Below are 12710 nucleotides of genomic sequence, written 5' to 3'. Positions count from 1 at the left end.
GTACATATGCATGAGACAGAGGCAGTGCATGCAAATCTCTCATATGCATATTCAATGTGAGACTTCTGAAAAGCTAACTGGCTGGCTGTGTTCCAACCACTGTGTAGAGAATCACTATTCTAGGGTATACATTTTTGGGGCTTTGGTGCAGACTTTTTCTATACCATTTTGATAACCCTTTTCTGGGTGCTTCTATCCTATCTAAATCCATTTCAGAGGCACAGTACTCCAACTGAGGTATCACTAATAACTTCTTCAGAGGCACTGATCAGCTCTTCTTTTTTTTTTCACCTGTTGTTTCTTGTAAATTCTAAGCCAGGGGTGTCAAACTGCAATCCTGGCACGCCACAAATCAGTCAGGTTCTCAGGATACTCTTAATGAATATGCATGAGATAAATCTGCATACAATAAAGGCAGTGTGTGCAAATACATCTCATGCATATTCATTAGGAGTGTCCTGGAAACCTTATTGGTTTGCAGCTCAGCAGGACTGCAGTTTGACACCTCCACTTTAGACATTCATCTGTCCCTGGCCACTGCCTCGTTGCACTACTTCATTAACCTTTAGATCATTCATTACTATGACCTCAAGGCCTCCCTGCTGATTATAAGATCTTCTGCATGAAGCTGTTTATATCTTGCCTGGTAGACTGGGACATAAAAAGAACTTTCTTACATTGGACTGCGTAAATGTACCCTGGGTTAGAGAATGGCAAGGGGACAAATTTGTCCCTGTCCCCGCAGAACTCAATTTCCCCATTCCGTCCCCGTGAGTTTTGTCGCTGTCCCTTTCCCTGTAAGCTCTGCCTTAACCACTCAAGCCTTGAATACCTATGATTTTAAAATGTCTAAGGCTTGTGCAAATGAGGACGGAGCTTGCAGAAATGGGGCAGGGACAGGAAAAGAACTCATGGGAATGGTATAGGAAAATGAGTTCCCGCAGGAACAGGGAAAAATTTGTCCCCGTGTCATTCTCTACCCTGGGTGCAACATGAGGATTTCTGACTTTAATTTATTTATTGGGGCGTTTTATTTTCTGATATAATCAGTACTGAAAAAGTTAGTTACAAAATTAGGAAGACACAATTACCCAACTTTCAAAATTTCTTCTCTCTCTCCCCCCCCCAAAAAAAACCTGATTTTACTAACTGTAGATACAAAAACTTGATTTCCAGAATAAAAAAAACAACTGAATAGGCAATCAGAACCCCCCCCCCACAAAAAAAAAACAATCCAAAACCAACTCCAAATTTTGTCACATATAAATCTGTAGGGCAGGGGTGTCAAAGTCCCTCCTCAAGGGCTGCAATCCAGTCGGGTTTTCAGGAATCCCCCAATGAATATGCATGAGATCTATTAGCATAAAATGAAAGCAGTGCATGCAAATTGATCTCATGCATATTAATTGGGGAAATCCTGAAAACCCGACTGGATTGCGGCCCTCGAGGAGGGATTTTGACACCCCTGTTGTAGGGCAAGTAGGAAAAGGCAGTACAGAACCAGGATCAGAACCTGTGGCAGCCTCCTCTTCCTCCAACATTTTGCTTGCATTCTCTTTGGTTGTGATTGTTGCATTACTGGTCTCTATGGCGTGGCATTACAGAGCAAATGTGAAAAGGTTTTTTTTGTTGTTGTTTAAATTGCTCTATACTTTGTCATTACTTAAATGCTGAAGACTAAAAACAATGCTGGTTTTATAACAAAGGTTATAGAGGTTAGAGTTGCTGGTAACATGAATAATGCTGCAGAGTCCATGTAATAATCATTTCTTAATATTTTAAATTCATGTTGATGGATTCCATAAATCGTGCCTAATGCAGTCAGGAAGAAATTGGATCTACACAAAAAGTAGTAGTAAAAGTCTTAGCTGTTATTTTACTTCCTCCTATTCCCCCCCCCAAAAAAAAATAAAATAAATAAAATAAAATAAAAATTAGAGAACTAATGTGTCAGCATAATTTCTCTGCTGAATAATCTGGAAGGGGAGAAGTATACGACACCAAGCAAGTGCAGAATGAATGGATTGTGTGCCAGCAAGTTAAATATTTATAACATCTGCCAGTTTGTGGTATTTGCTATACCCTACACTTGTAGCACTGGTAATATATCACCTTCTTCCCATCTATGTGGCATTCTAGGTAGAGGCACAAATGATTTCAAGGGACTCGCACACAGGCAATGAATGCTCCAGCTATTTTAAGGGGGCAGGAAAGGGGGAATCCTCTACCCAGGTCTTAGAAACTGTAATGTGGTGATGAATAAAGAATGGTGGAAAGCCATAATAAGAATGTTCAAAAGCAGTGTGTAAATACTAACTAGCCTTTATAAATTTAACTATTTTCATACTTAATGATCTTGACTGTCCCTGAAAGGGGGTATCTCTTATGGATATCTGTGCAACGCTGTGCATGTGTAGTGCTTTAGAAATGGCTAATAATATAGCAGGCTATAGCCAACCCAACATATGACAATTTGCAAAGCCCATACATTCCTGATATGGGTAGGACATGGCTTGCAACCCCTTTCACGCATTCAGGGCTACCTTCTTCCCAGAGCAGGGTTCTTTAGAAAATACTGCAGAATTCATTGTCTTCATAAAACTATATATAAAATTTAGAAACACAGAGGATATCACGGAAAATGACATTTGGTCCTCCCAGACTGCCAGTTTGTATCTGCCTACCGTGCTGTCACAGATTTTACTTGATTGAACGGGGACGAGGGAGAATACCAAAGTTCCTTTGTGCCTCCCCTATGCATGCTTGAATTCTGACATATTAATTCATCTAAAGTACCTTTCCTTTGAAGTGTGGGATGGTGGGCGAGTCCTCATTACATAATATCTTATGATATCCATATCAGACTATCACGGTATTCAAAGGGTTTTTGGTAAAATGCTATATGATATTTGTGTGAAGTATTCGTATTCCAGAAGGAATTTAAAAAAATAGTTCAGGACAATGTACAGATGTGAATCAAAACATTTGTGGTAAAATCTAAAAATATATTTACTGAACATCATACAGCAGCAATGGGTACCTGAATTGGGAGTGAGACTATTTTTACAGAAAACAAATTGTTTTAGAGTACTGAGGTTCACACAAAAAACTTTCACAACAAAATGTTGAACAACCTTCTGTGTGTTTAAAGTAAAAAAAAAAAAAAAGTTGCATTTTAATGCACCAAAAAGATTGCCTTATTTTTAGAAAGAGAAAAGATATATATAAGAAAAACACTAGCCCAGAGAAAGAAAAATAACATACTCCAAAAATCTGTAAAGAGAAGCAAGAATTTAACATGAATCCTTTAACATTCCCTTTTACAAAAAATGTATTTTAAAAAAGCCCAACAAAAACCTTTTAGTCAACCCTGTTTTAAAATACCCTCTACCCCCCCCCCCAAAAAAAAAACCCCAACCAAAATCCCCAAATAAAAAATGGATTGCCTGAGGATTATACACAGAACAAAGATGATGTCATGCAAACGGCATGTAATTGGCTTTCAACTATTCCCTGTGGTCTTTTCTTTGCAACAAGTCTCACAGACAGTCCTCATGACCTTGGGCAAGTCACTTCACTCTCCATTGCCTCAGGTACAACATCTTAAGCACTATATAAAACTCATCTTGAGCGTAGATTTGGAAAAGTCAGTAATCAAATCTAAAGCCCAAATTGAATACATTATTACAGCAGGACGTAGTCAGAGCACAACACATTGAATAAGGAAGGGGGACACATCTACAGGTCCCTCTCACTCTTCACTCCACCCTGAATGCAAAGAGTGAGTTTGACACTTTATTGTCCTTCCTTACATCTTTGATTTCATGTTAAAGAAAGTCATGACTCAATACAGCACGGGACACTGCAAAATGGATAATCGGAGTGCGGGGAGGGGTGTCACAAGACAAGAAAGGAATCTGCTAGGTTCCAATGATGCCGCAAGCAAAGAGACTGAAATTTCAAGCATTTTATTGTAATTTATTTTGCCTGGTGCTCTTTCAGTATTCCTCATTCTGTGCGTATAGGTGTGTATTGGCTCCACATATTTAAACAATTTTCCTTAGTTTATTTTGTAGAAACCTTACAAAAGGAGTTTAATCCTTGAAAGCTGGTCACAAATGTAATAAGTTCAGTACATTAAAAGGTCATCCTACACACCTATTTACTTCTTTTTTTTTTTAATTTACCAATGGAAGAAATAAATGATTTCTTAACAAAATAACAGATGAATGGAAAGATGGTCACTGAAATGACGCAAGAATCTGTCGGTTATTTCACTGTGACGCACAGGTGGTAAGACAGTCTCTCAGATTACCCACCTGGGTGAGGGATTTTTGTTTTGCTACCCCCAGCACAGTGTGCCTAATTACATCCCTTCTCTATAGGATTATATCAAGTTTACAAAAGAAAGATGCTGAAATCCCACAAGGAAAAGCACAGCCATGAGAGAGGCTCAGACATTGATCTGAGCCTCTGTGTATTCACCCCAGCTGCCTGCTGTTCCCTTCTCAGACACCAATTCAGTGCAATTTCATACCCTGCGCGAGGTCTAGCGTGAGAAAATACATCATAAAGTAATATTTTCCGTGCAAACCTGAGCTTTGTGGCTTTGTCATTTGGAACTGCAAATAAAATATGGCATCGAGCTCTGTGATCATCCACAGATTTCAGGGAGCTCTGTTAATCTTTACAGATTCTCCCATCAGCTTGCTACTCACTTTTGAACCATTCCCAGTGCCACTTTTCTCTTTGGAAAGATGGCAGTACTCTATATGAATGTTATTGATATACCTTTTAAGTCTCCAATCTGCTTGCAGTATGAGTCCTATTCTTAACTCCTATTATATATTCCTCACCACAAATTTCTATCATTATCTTGATAAAAATCAAATAGCTTTAAAAAGGGGGCACATACTGTACTTAGAAAATTAGAAAAATGTATAAGGCACAATATAAAATATACATACACTTCAGCAGATAGACACAGATAAGATAAACAGTAAGGAAATATTGCATACATTAATAGAGCAGCATGCTAAATACATCTGGTCTGTCTGCAAAAGGGACCATTCATCTGTTTTTTTACAGTTTGGCTTAGCAAAAACTAAAAAGAAGAATTTAAAAAAATTTGTATAGTAGTTCACTTGAATCAATTGGGCTTTCAATGCAGCAAATATCCAAGCAGCACAATATCCATAGCCTGTTCTGTTTTATGTGAAATTATTAAATCAAAATAATAAACTTCTAGGGTAATAAGAGAAAGTAGAGTAGAAGACAAGGAGATAGTGTCCTCCAAATGCTTCTTCTAAAGAAGATAAAAGTCAAAATCTTGACCAAAGTCAGATCACATCCATCATCAAAGAAGCTTGCCTATAAATAAATATTCCCAGATTTCAGGATATGCACATCAGTTCCAAACAATGAAACAGAAACCATGCAAGGCAACAGGGGCAGGAGCTCAGCAGAAATATCAACATTCCCAACCACAGCCTGTTGCAACTTTACAGACCTGAACAGATCAGCGTTACTAGATGTGGGAGGGAATCCTCCTTATTTTTGAAAATTAAAACAATGAAATACCATGGTTATACATCACAGATTCGTATATAAGATTTCCAATAACGGAAAGTGAAGTCTAGGTCTAATTGAAGGTTTCAGAAACAAAAGAGACAAATGTCTTCCAGTCTCTTATGTATTGCCCTGACTGACTAGCCAGCTGGGAGTCTATATCACATTCTCTCCCTCCTTCAAATAAACCTTTCAGAAAATGGAACAAAGACAACAAGTGAAATGCACTTATGAGGAGACAAGCAGATTACTACTTAGTGATTAACAGAACTGCAGTTAAAAGATAGTGGGAGGTACAATGGATGTGCTGAGGGGTCTAAATCAATCCTCGTATGATCATTCAATGATGTACATATATGTATATGCAATATAATATCTGAGGTAGTGAAGGTATAACACAATACAAAAAAAGAGTTTTGTATGTATATATGCATATAAGGATAATTTTATAAATGTATTCTTTCACACAGCCTGTATGCATGCGTAAAACGCCTCCTATAGAATTACACCAGCTGTACAAGTTTGCATGATGATAAGAATGCATGTACTTGTAAATGAATTTAGCACAGGCATGTTCTAGGGCAGAGCACAGGTGGCGTCACAATTTTCACATGCACTTTTACACACAGATATTTCCCGTTTTTACCGAACATGAATTTCTGCGACTTCATTTTAGGTGGGATTTCTACAGGATTTGTGCTAGCCCTTTATAAAGACACAAGTGTCTTTATAAAATAGGCTACAAATGGGCACCTTCTTGCCCTCTCAGTTTTGGAAACCTGTTATAAAATTATCCTCAGTGTACTTGTATATATGTATATTCAGTTAGGCACAGTTTTTAATCAACACCAAAATGAAGGCATAAACCTCTGGTTGGACTATTAACAAAATACATATCAACTGTGGGAGATGATTTTTTTGCGTAATCCAACACAGTGACATAGTAGATGATGGCAGGAAAAGACCAATTAATCCACCCTGCCCCTGTCCGCACTACTACAGCTGCCAGCCACAGTGCACGACCTGGAAATATTTTGTTGCCTCATGCTATGGTGTACAGATAAAAAGAAGATGCAGCTGAAACAGTCTTAGCTTAGGCACTGTAACTGTAAGTGAGCAGAAGTTTAAGGGGATGAACAAAGCAAGAATAAACGTAAGTCTTTTCAGTTTGTCCCACAAAGGATGGAGAACAGTCCATAATAGAGGAGGTGGCATTTAATTTAGTGCTATGTGTGCAAGAGAGAAAGGGAGAAAAATGCATGACTGCCTAAAAAACAAGTAAGGAAGATGGAAGGGAAAACACTGGGAGAGGTGCAAAGAGGGAAAGGAAAATCATAAGTGAAGAAAGGAGAAAATATGGGTGAATGTAGTAAAGGAAGGTGGGAAGTAGTAGTAGGCATCAAGGAAGCTTTGAACAGTTGGTCCTCTGGGATGGCTTTTTACACAAGAAGAGATACACCCTGGTGAATACTGTAAGAAGGGCTTATCAACAGGTAAGCATCATGGAGAGAAGGAAGGTAGGGGGAGTGTCCTTGCAAGACAAAGGATGATGATGAGGTGAAATGGGAGGGAGGAATGGTCAAACCAGAAATCTCTGAAGGATAGATGGATGAACCCTCTCATATGAATCAGAGCATAACTGGTGTGTGATTATAAGAGGGCCCCAACTACAAGCAGGGATTAAGAGTTATGAGAGTACAGGTAGAAATGAAAGAAAGAGCAAAGGCATGAGGTAAATGGAAACTAGGTGTGGACAAGTATAAATAGCGGATGGAGAGGTCTCTGGAACTGCAGAAGCACTAAATGGGTAATCAGTGCAATATTGATGAGGACTGGAGAAAATAAAAGCATAATGTAAGTCAGGATTGTGAGGGCAGGAAGAAGAAGAGAATTCAGAGAGGTGCATTTCCAAGGTCTGATACAGTTCTAATGAATTTTGCTCAAATTATATTAGATCAATTCTGCAATGAATGACAAAGTTTTCTAGATAGGTAAAGGGATGAGGAAAACTGCTTTAAGACAAGCATATCTCCTGACCAGGGAAAGAAAGAACTTAGCAATAAAGGGGGGACAAAGACTTGGCATGTGTGTTGATTATGAGATAGCTAGTTAAGTAAGGTAAAATGAGGTAACAATAAGGCAGATTTTCTTTTAGGAAAGGAAGTACAGTATATAGTTTAGCAGGAGAAGTCCTCCTGCCATGGGTAATTGATGGCTGGGAAGGAGATAAGGTGGCGTCACTAGCATGCAAGAGGAGACTGGATGTACTGAGGATAGGAAGGGCAAGAGAGAGGACACCGGCTCCAACATCATATCAATATGACTGGCCTTGGATTCCTATCCAAGAAGCAAGGAGAAAGGGAAGGAGAGAATCAGAGAAGCCGCGGTGGAGAGAGGGGGAGGGGAGGAGAAGGGAGGAGAGCCAAGCTTGGGAGAGAGAAATGGAAAGAGCAACATGAGGAGGGAAAATGGCAAGAAAGGAGAGAGGAACAGCAGGAGGAGTGAAAGGGGAGAGGTCTTGGGGAAAATGGACGTAAGGAGGGAAGGCTGTGGAGTAGCGGGCGAGGTTCTCTTCTCCTCAGTTACTGTTGAACCTCCTGCATCCTTCCCGGGACTAACAGCATCAGTACCAGAACAGTTCCCGTCAGAGGGCAGAAGAGAGAAGCCATCCCCCTGCACAAAACCTGAGCGCCGCGCAGACCCCTCCCCAACCCAATCCGGTCCATCGCGCACATCTACCTCCCCCGCCCGGCCCGGTTCCTTACCTGCGGGTTGGCTCGCTCGCTGGGATCCCGGCGCTCGCGCTCCTGCTCACATCCTCGCGGGAGGCGCATGGAATGATGGCGGCGGGCGGGCGCGCGCTGCTGTGGCTGCCGCCTCGCGCACCCCCCAGAGGCGCTGGAGCTGGTGGGGAGCGGAGAGGAGGGGGGGGGGGGCTCACACATGCACACACTCACTGCGGCTCGCGCTCACTCAGCACTCCACATTCGCTCGCTCGCGCTCTTGCAGGTGATGTCATCCCCGAAGCCTCCGCTCCGTTCTTCTCCTCTCAGCCGGCGGAGGGGAGGGGAGGAAAGCTGGGGGCGGGGGAGGGAGGAAGAGGACGCAGGGAGCTGGGCCTCGGTCTCGTCACCGCGCGGTGGCCTCCTGGACCCGCCCTCGTACCACGTGCATGGAATGAGGCTGGGGGACTGGAGGTGGGTAGTTTAAAGGGCTGGCCTCGGTGCACGTGGTTGGCCAGGGCTGGGGCTCTAAATGTTAGTCCAGCGCGAGCTCCTGCCCTCGCACCTTGATGTGCTGCTGTACGAAGAGGGTAGGAACTGTTGAGTTCTGATGCACCTGCAGCCTTGAAGTGGAGGATGGACATATCTCTCACTCTGCGTACCACTCGGACTGGCTGGCTTGCGTTCAAAAGACAAAAAAAAAAACATTAAACTTCCCTCTTTGAGATTGCATGAAACAAACCTGCAAATGTTGGTTTATTTTAGGATTGCCCTCTTGAGATTGTGTCTGTAGAGAGTGGATGGCGTTGCCATGATGGGTGCAACCCATGTCCCATCTTGGGGTAAGGTGCTTTAAAAGCTGGTTTTTGGTATACATGCTTGGAAGTGAAAGTAAAATTTAAAATACCGGTAGATGATTATTTGTTGGTTCTGAACTGAAATCGTTGCGAAAAGGTTTGAAGAGATTGATTTTATTCGGAGTGATGTTCCAGCACAAATGTTGGCTGGTGTTTATTGTGTTAGGACATAGAATGGATGATTTGTTTTGATAAGTATGCATGAATATTGATTTTTTTTTTTTGGTGCTGTTTGTAACTGTATGTGTATTAAAGATTTCTTTTCCACATTTGCTCCGTTGAACTGTGTCGCTTCTATTTCAATCAGCTTGACGACTCCTCTTTTTATTGGGCTTGAGTATGTTCAATCTGATTACCGTATATGGTTTTGGAGTTGCTGGAAAGAACTGTACAATATGTACCGAGCAGTATTTTATGCACGCACACAGCAGCTAGTACTAACTAGCATCAATTAAAACGTTTTTAAAAATTGCTGTTGAGACCTGTCGTAAATAATTTAACTCACTTTTCCTTGAACCCCTGGCAGCAGCTATGTTTGATGCATTATCTCAAGTGGCACGCGATCGGATTGGTTCCTTCAGTGAATATAATGGTCATTTGTGACTTCATACTCAAGCTGAGCCAATCAGATCCAGGGAATATAATGTTTTCTGTGACTCCCTTTCTGTGATGACTTCCAGAACTGTACTGAGTCTGCAAAGAAATACTTAAGGAATTTATTTTGGAAAATGCAAATTTTTAATTGTAGGCAGGATGTTCAGAGATGAGGGCAGATGGGTAGGAATAGAATTTTAGAGTGTTAGCACCGTTCAAGCAACGTGCACACTGTAGCAATGCCAACTGCTGGTTTCTTTTTCTTCAAAGCAACTAGATCCAGTCCTGGTTTTACCTCCATGGCATGCATGAACATGTAGTACTCTTTTTCTAGTGAAATCATAGCTACAAGTTCATTCATGCTATGAGATTTCAAAAAAAATGGATCTGATTAGTGACTAAGATCTCTATATACCTCTGACTGTTTACAACTCAATATTTTATAGATGCAATCAAGGTCATTTTGGACTTCAAAATCTGAAATCAGTGTTCAATAGAAGGTTGACTGAAAATATGAATAGTGACAAGCCAGTTTTGCCAGGAATCAGCAAATTAGAAAGCATTTTTAATTATCAATAAAAGGAAATATTCTTAACCAGATTATTTGCTTTCACTAATAGACTAGGAAATAAAGCATCCTGCAGATTCTTCTGGTGACTCAATAAGTTCCAAGAAACAGCTTTTATGCCAAATTTCATCAGTCTCTAATCATGTAACACTCCAGTTTCCTTAACCCAAGAAATGATTCCTAGACCTTCAGAGAGTTGTCAAGTTCAAATACTGTCTTGGTCTTCTGTTATCAGAAATAACAAAATCAATTCACTTCTGGCAATTAGGGGTTTTTATGCTCCTTAATACAGATGTTTTTTTTTTTTGTTTATTTTATAAGATGTAGTTCAGATGGGTCTTCTTTTTTTTATTCAATATTTTTATAGCTATTTCACACAAATGAAATACAAAGTAATAATAGTCCACATTAATGAGAAGCAAATGAAAAAATTTAATAAAGAAATACATTCAATGCAATTTGGACCCAACACCTTTACTCATCACTCCTAAAATACATTTATATCTACTCTTACAATCACCCCTCTACAAGTCCTTCCTTATCAATAAGGAATCTCTCCAGCTGGGTAGGATCAAAATAAACATATCTTATTGAATTTAATATTATCATACAGTTACAGGGAAACTGTAGGAGGAACTTCCCTCCTAAAGCTGTTACTCTGTCTTTTAACTTCAGGAACTCTTTCCGATGCAGTTGTGTGGATTTTGCTACATCCGGAAATATCTGGATAGGATAGCCACAAAACTGAACATCTTTCTTGCGAAAATACAACTTCAGTATATCAATTTTCACCTGTTAGGAAAGCGACCTGAAAGGTAGCCATTGTGGAAATTTCCTCCTGAAAGAATTCCAGGAAATTAGTCAAATGATGGATCCTCTTTGAGCTGTCTACTTAGGGAAGTAGTAAACTCCTTCTGAACTGTAGCCCAGTTTGGAGAACAAGACCTAATTATTATGTCTGGATATTTCAAAACACAAATTAATTTATTTTAAAAACTTATATACCGCCTGGGATCTCAGCGGTTTCCATACAACAAACATACATAGTTACACATAAGTCTTACAATTGGGGAATCATTTACATCATCCTGGAGCAATAGTTCCATACATTTTAACAAATAACAATATGCAATCTGGGATATCCTACCTCAATATTATAACGAACTATGTTCTGAAAGAAATAAAATAACTAAGTACAGTAGTTCTAAAAATAAGCATTAACAAACAGTTTAGTTTTTAGCAATTTCCTAAAACTGTAATGATCAAAACATAATCTCAAATGACCAGACAGCTTATTCCAAAGAGACATACCCGCAAGAAAAAACATTTATAGTTTCGTATCCACATACCTCTCAATCTCAGCTGTTTGTGCTACTAAACTCATGCCCCCCTCTGATCGCAGTGCCCTATTTGGTTTAAAAAGCTCCCAGAGGAACTGAAACCAATGGGGTGCAGATTGATATAGAATCTGATGAACCAAAAGATAACACTATATAGTGAATTCTTTGTTCGATTGGCAGCCAATAAAGTCTTTTTAAAGTGGAAGTTATATGAGATGTTCTCGTAACGCCACTAATCAGCCTGGCTGCTGAATTCATCAGAACTTGTAATGCTTTTAGCTTTGTTTTGGCCAATCCCCAAAATAGCGAATTACAATAGTCTAGATTGAACCAAGCATTGGACTGCAGTTCTAAAATCGTAAGTTGTCAATAGTGGTTTTAATCTATGCAGTATAACCCTTCTGAATAACATTCACAGTCTGTTTACTCCTAGTCAAAGCTGAATCTAAACATTCTCCCAGGATTGTAATTTCCTTTTTCACCTTTACCTGTACTCCCATGACACCCATACATTTAATCACATCAGTCTCATCCTCCCTCCCCACTATCGTCAATTCTGTTTTATTTACATTAAACGTCAACCCATGCTGTGATATCCAGTCACACACCTTCATCATACATTGATTCAATCTCATCTCAGCATCCTTCAAATGACTATTGATAAGGAAAAAAAAGAGGACGTTATCTGAATAAATCCTATATTGTACCCCTAAGTTCTGAAAGACCTGCCCAAGCGATGACATATAAACATTGAATAGTAGCACCGATAAAGCAGACCCCTGGGGTACGCCTCTACTAATTATCTTCTCAGAAGTGTTTTGTCCTCTTCTCACACAGAAAGATCTTCCTGTCAAATATGATGAAAACCACTCAAACACCTTCCCCTGAACATCCAAACTCTTCAATTTAGAGAGCAGTACAGAATGATTAACTGTGTTGAAGGCTCCAGATACATCAAGTGAGATCAAACAGTAGGAACAATGTCTGTCCATGCCTTCCTTCAATGTATCTAACACCGATAGCAGCAATATCTCAACTCTATGTGCTTTATGGAAACCAA

General features: G+C 39.9%; 1 protein-coding gene across 1 annotated transcript in view; it reads right to left on the bottom strand.

Moving 5' to 3' along the window:
- The window catches only part of PTPRS (protein tyrosine phosphatase receptor type S), a 532810-nt gene extending 524165 nt beyond the window's left edge, over positions 1-8645 (bottom strand). Inside the window, exon 1 of the mRNA XM_033953845.1 lies at positions 8334-8645. The gene's annotated coding sequence lies outside the window, so the exon portion shown is untranslated. The remainder of the gene's footprint in view (positions 1-8333) is intronic.
- Between the last annotated feature and the right edge of the window lie 4065 nt (positions 8646-12710).

The sequence above is a fragment of the Geotrypetes seraphini genome, chromosome 8 (assembly GCF_902459505.1).
Source record: "Geotrypetes seraphini chromosome 8, aGeoSer1.1, whole genome shotgun sequence".
Lineage (NCBI taxonomy): Eukaryota > Metazoa > Chordata > Amphibia > Gymnophiona > Dermophiidae > Geotrypetes > Geotrypetes seraphini.
The sequence above is the reverse complement of the archived record's forward strand: the minus strand, read 5'-3'. Positions and strand labels throughout refer to the sequence as shown.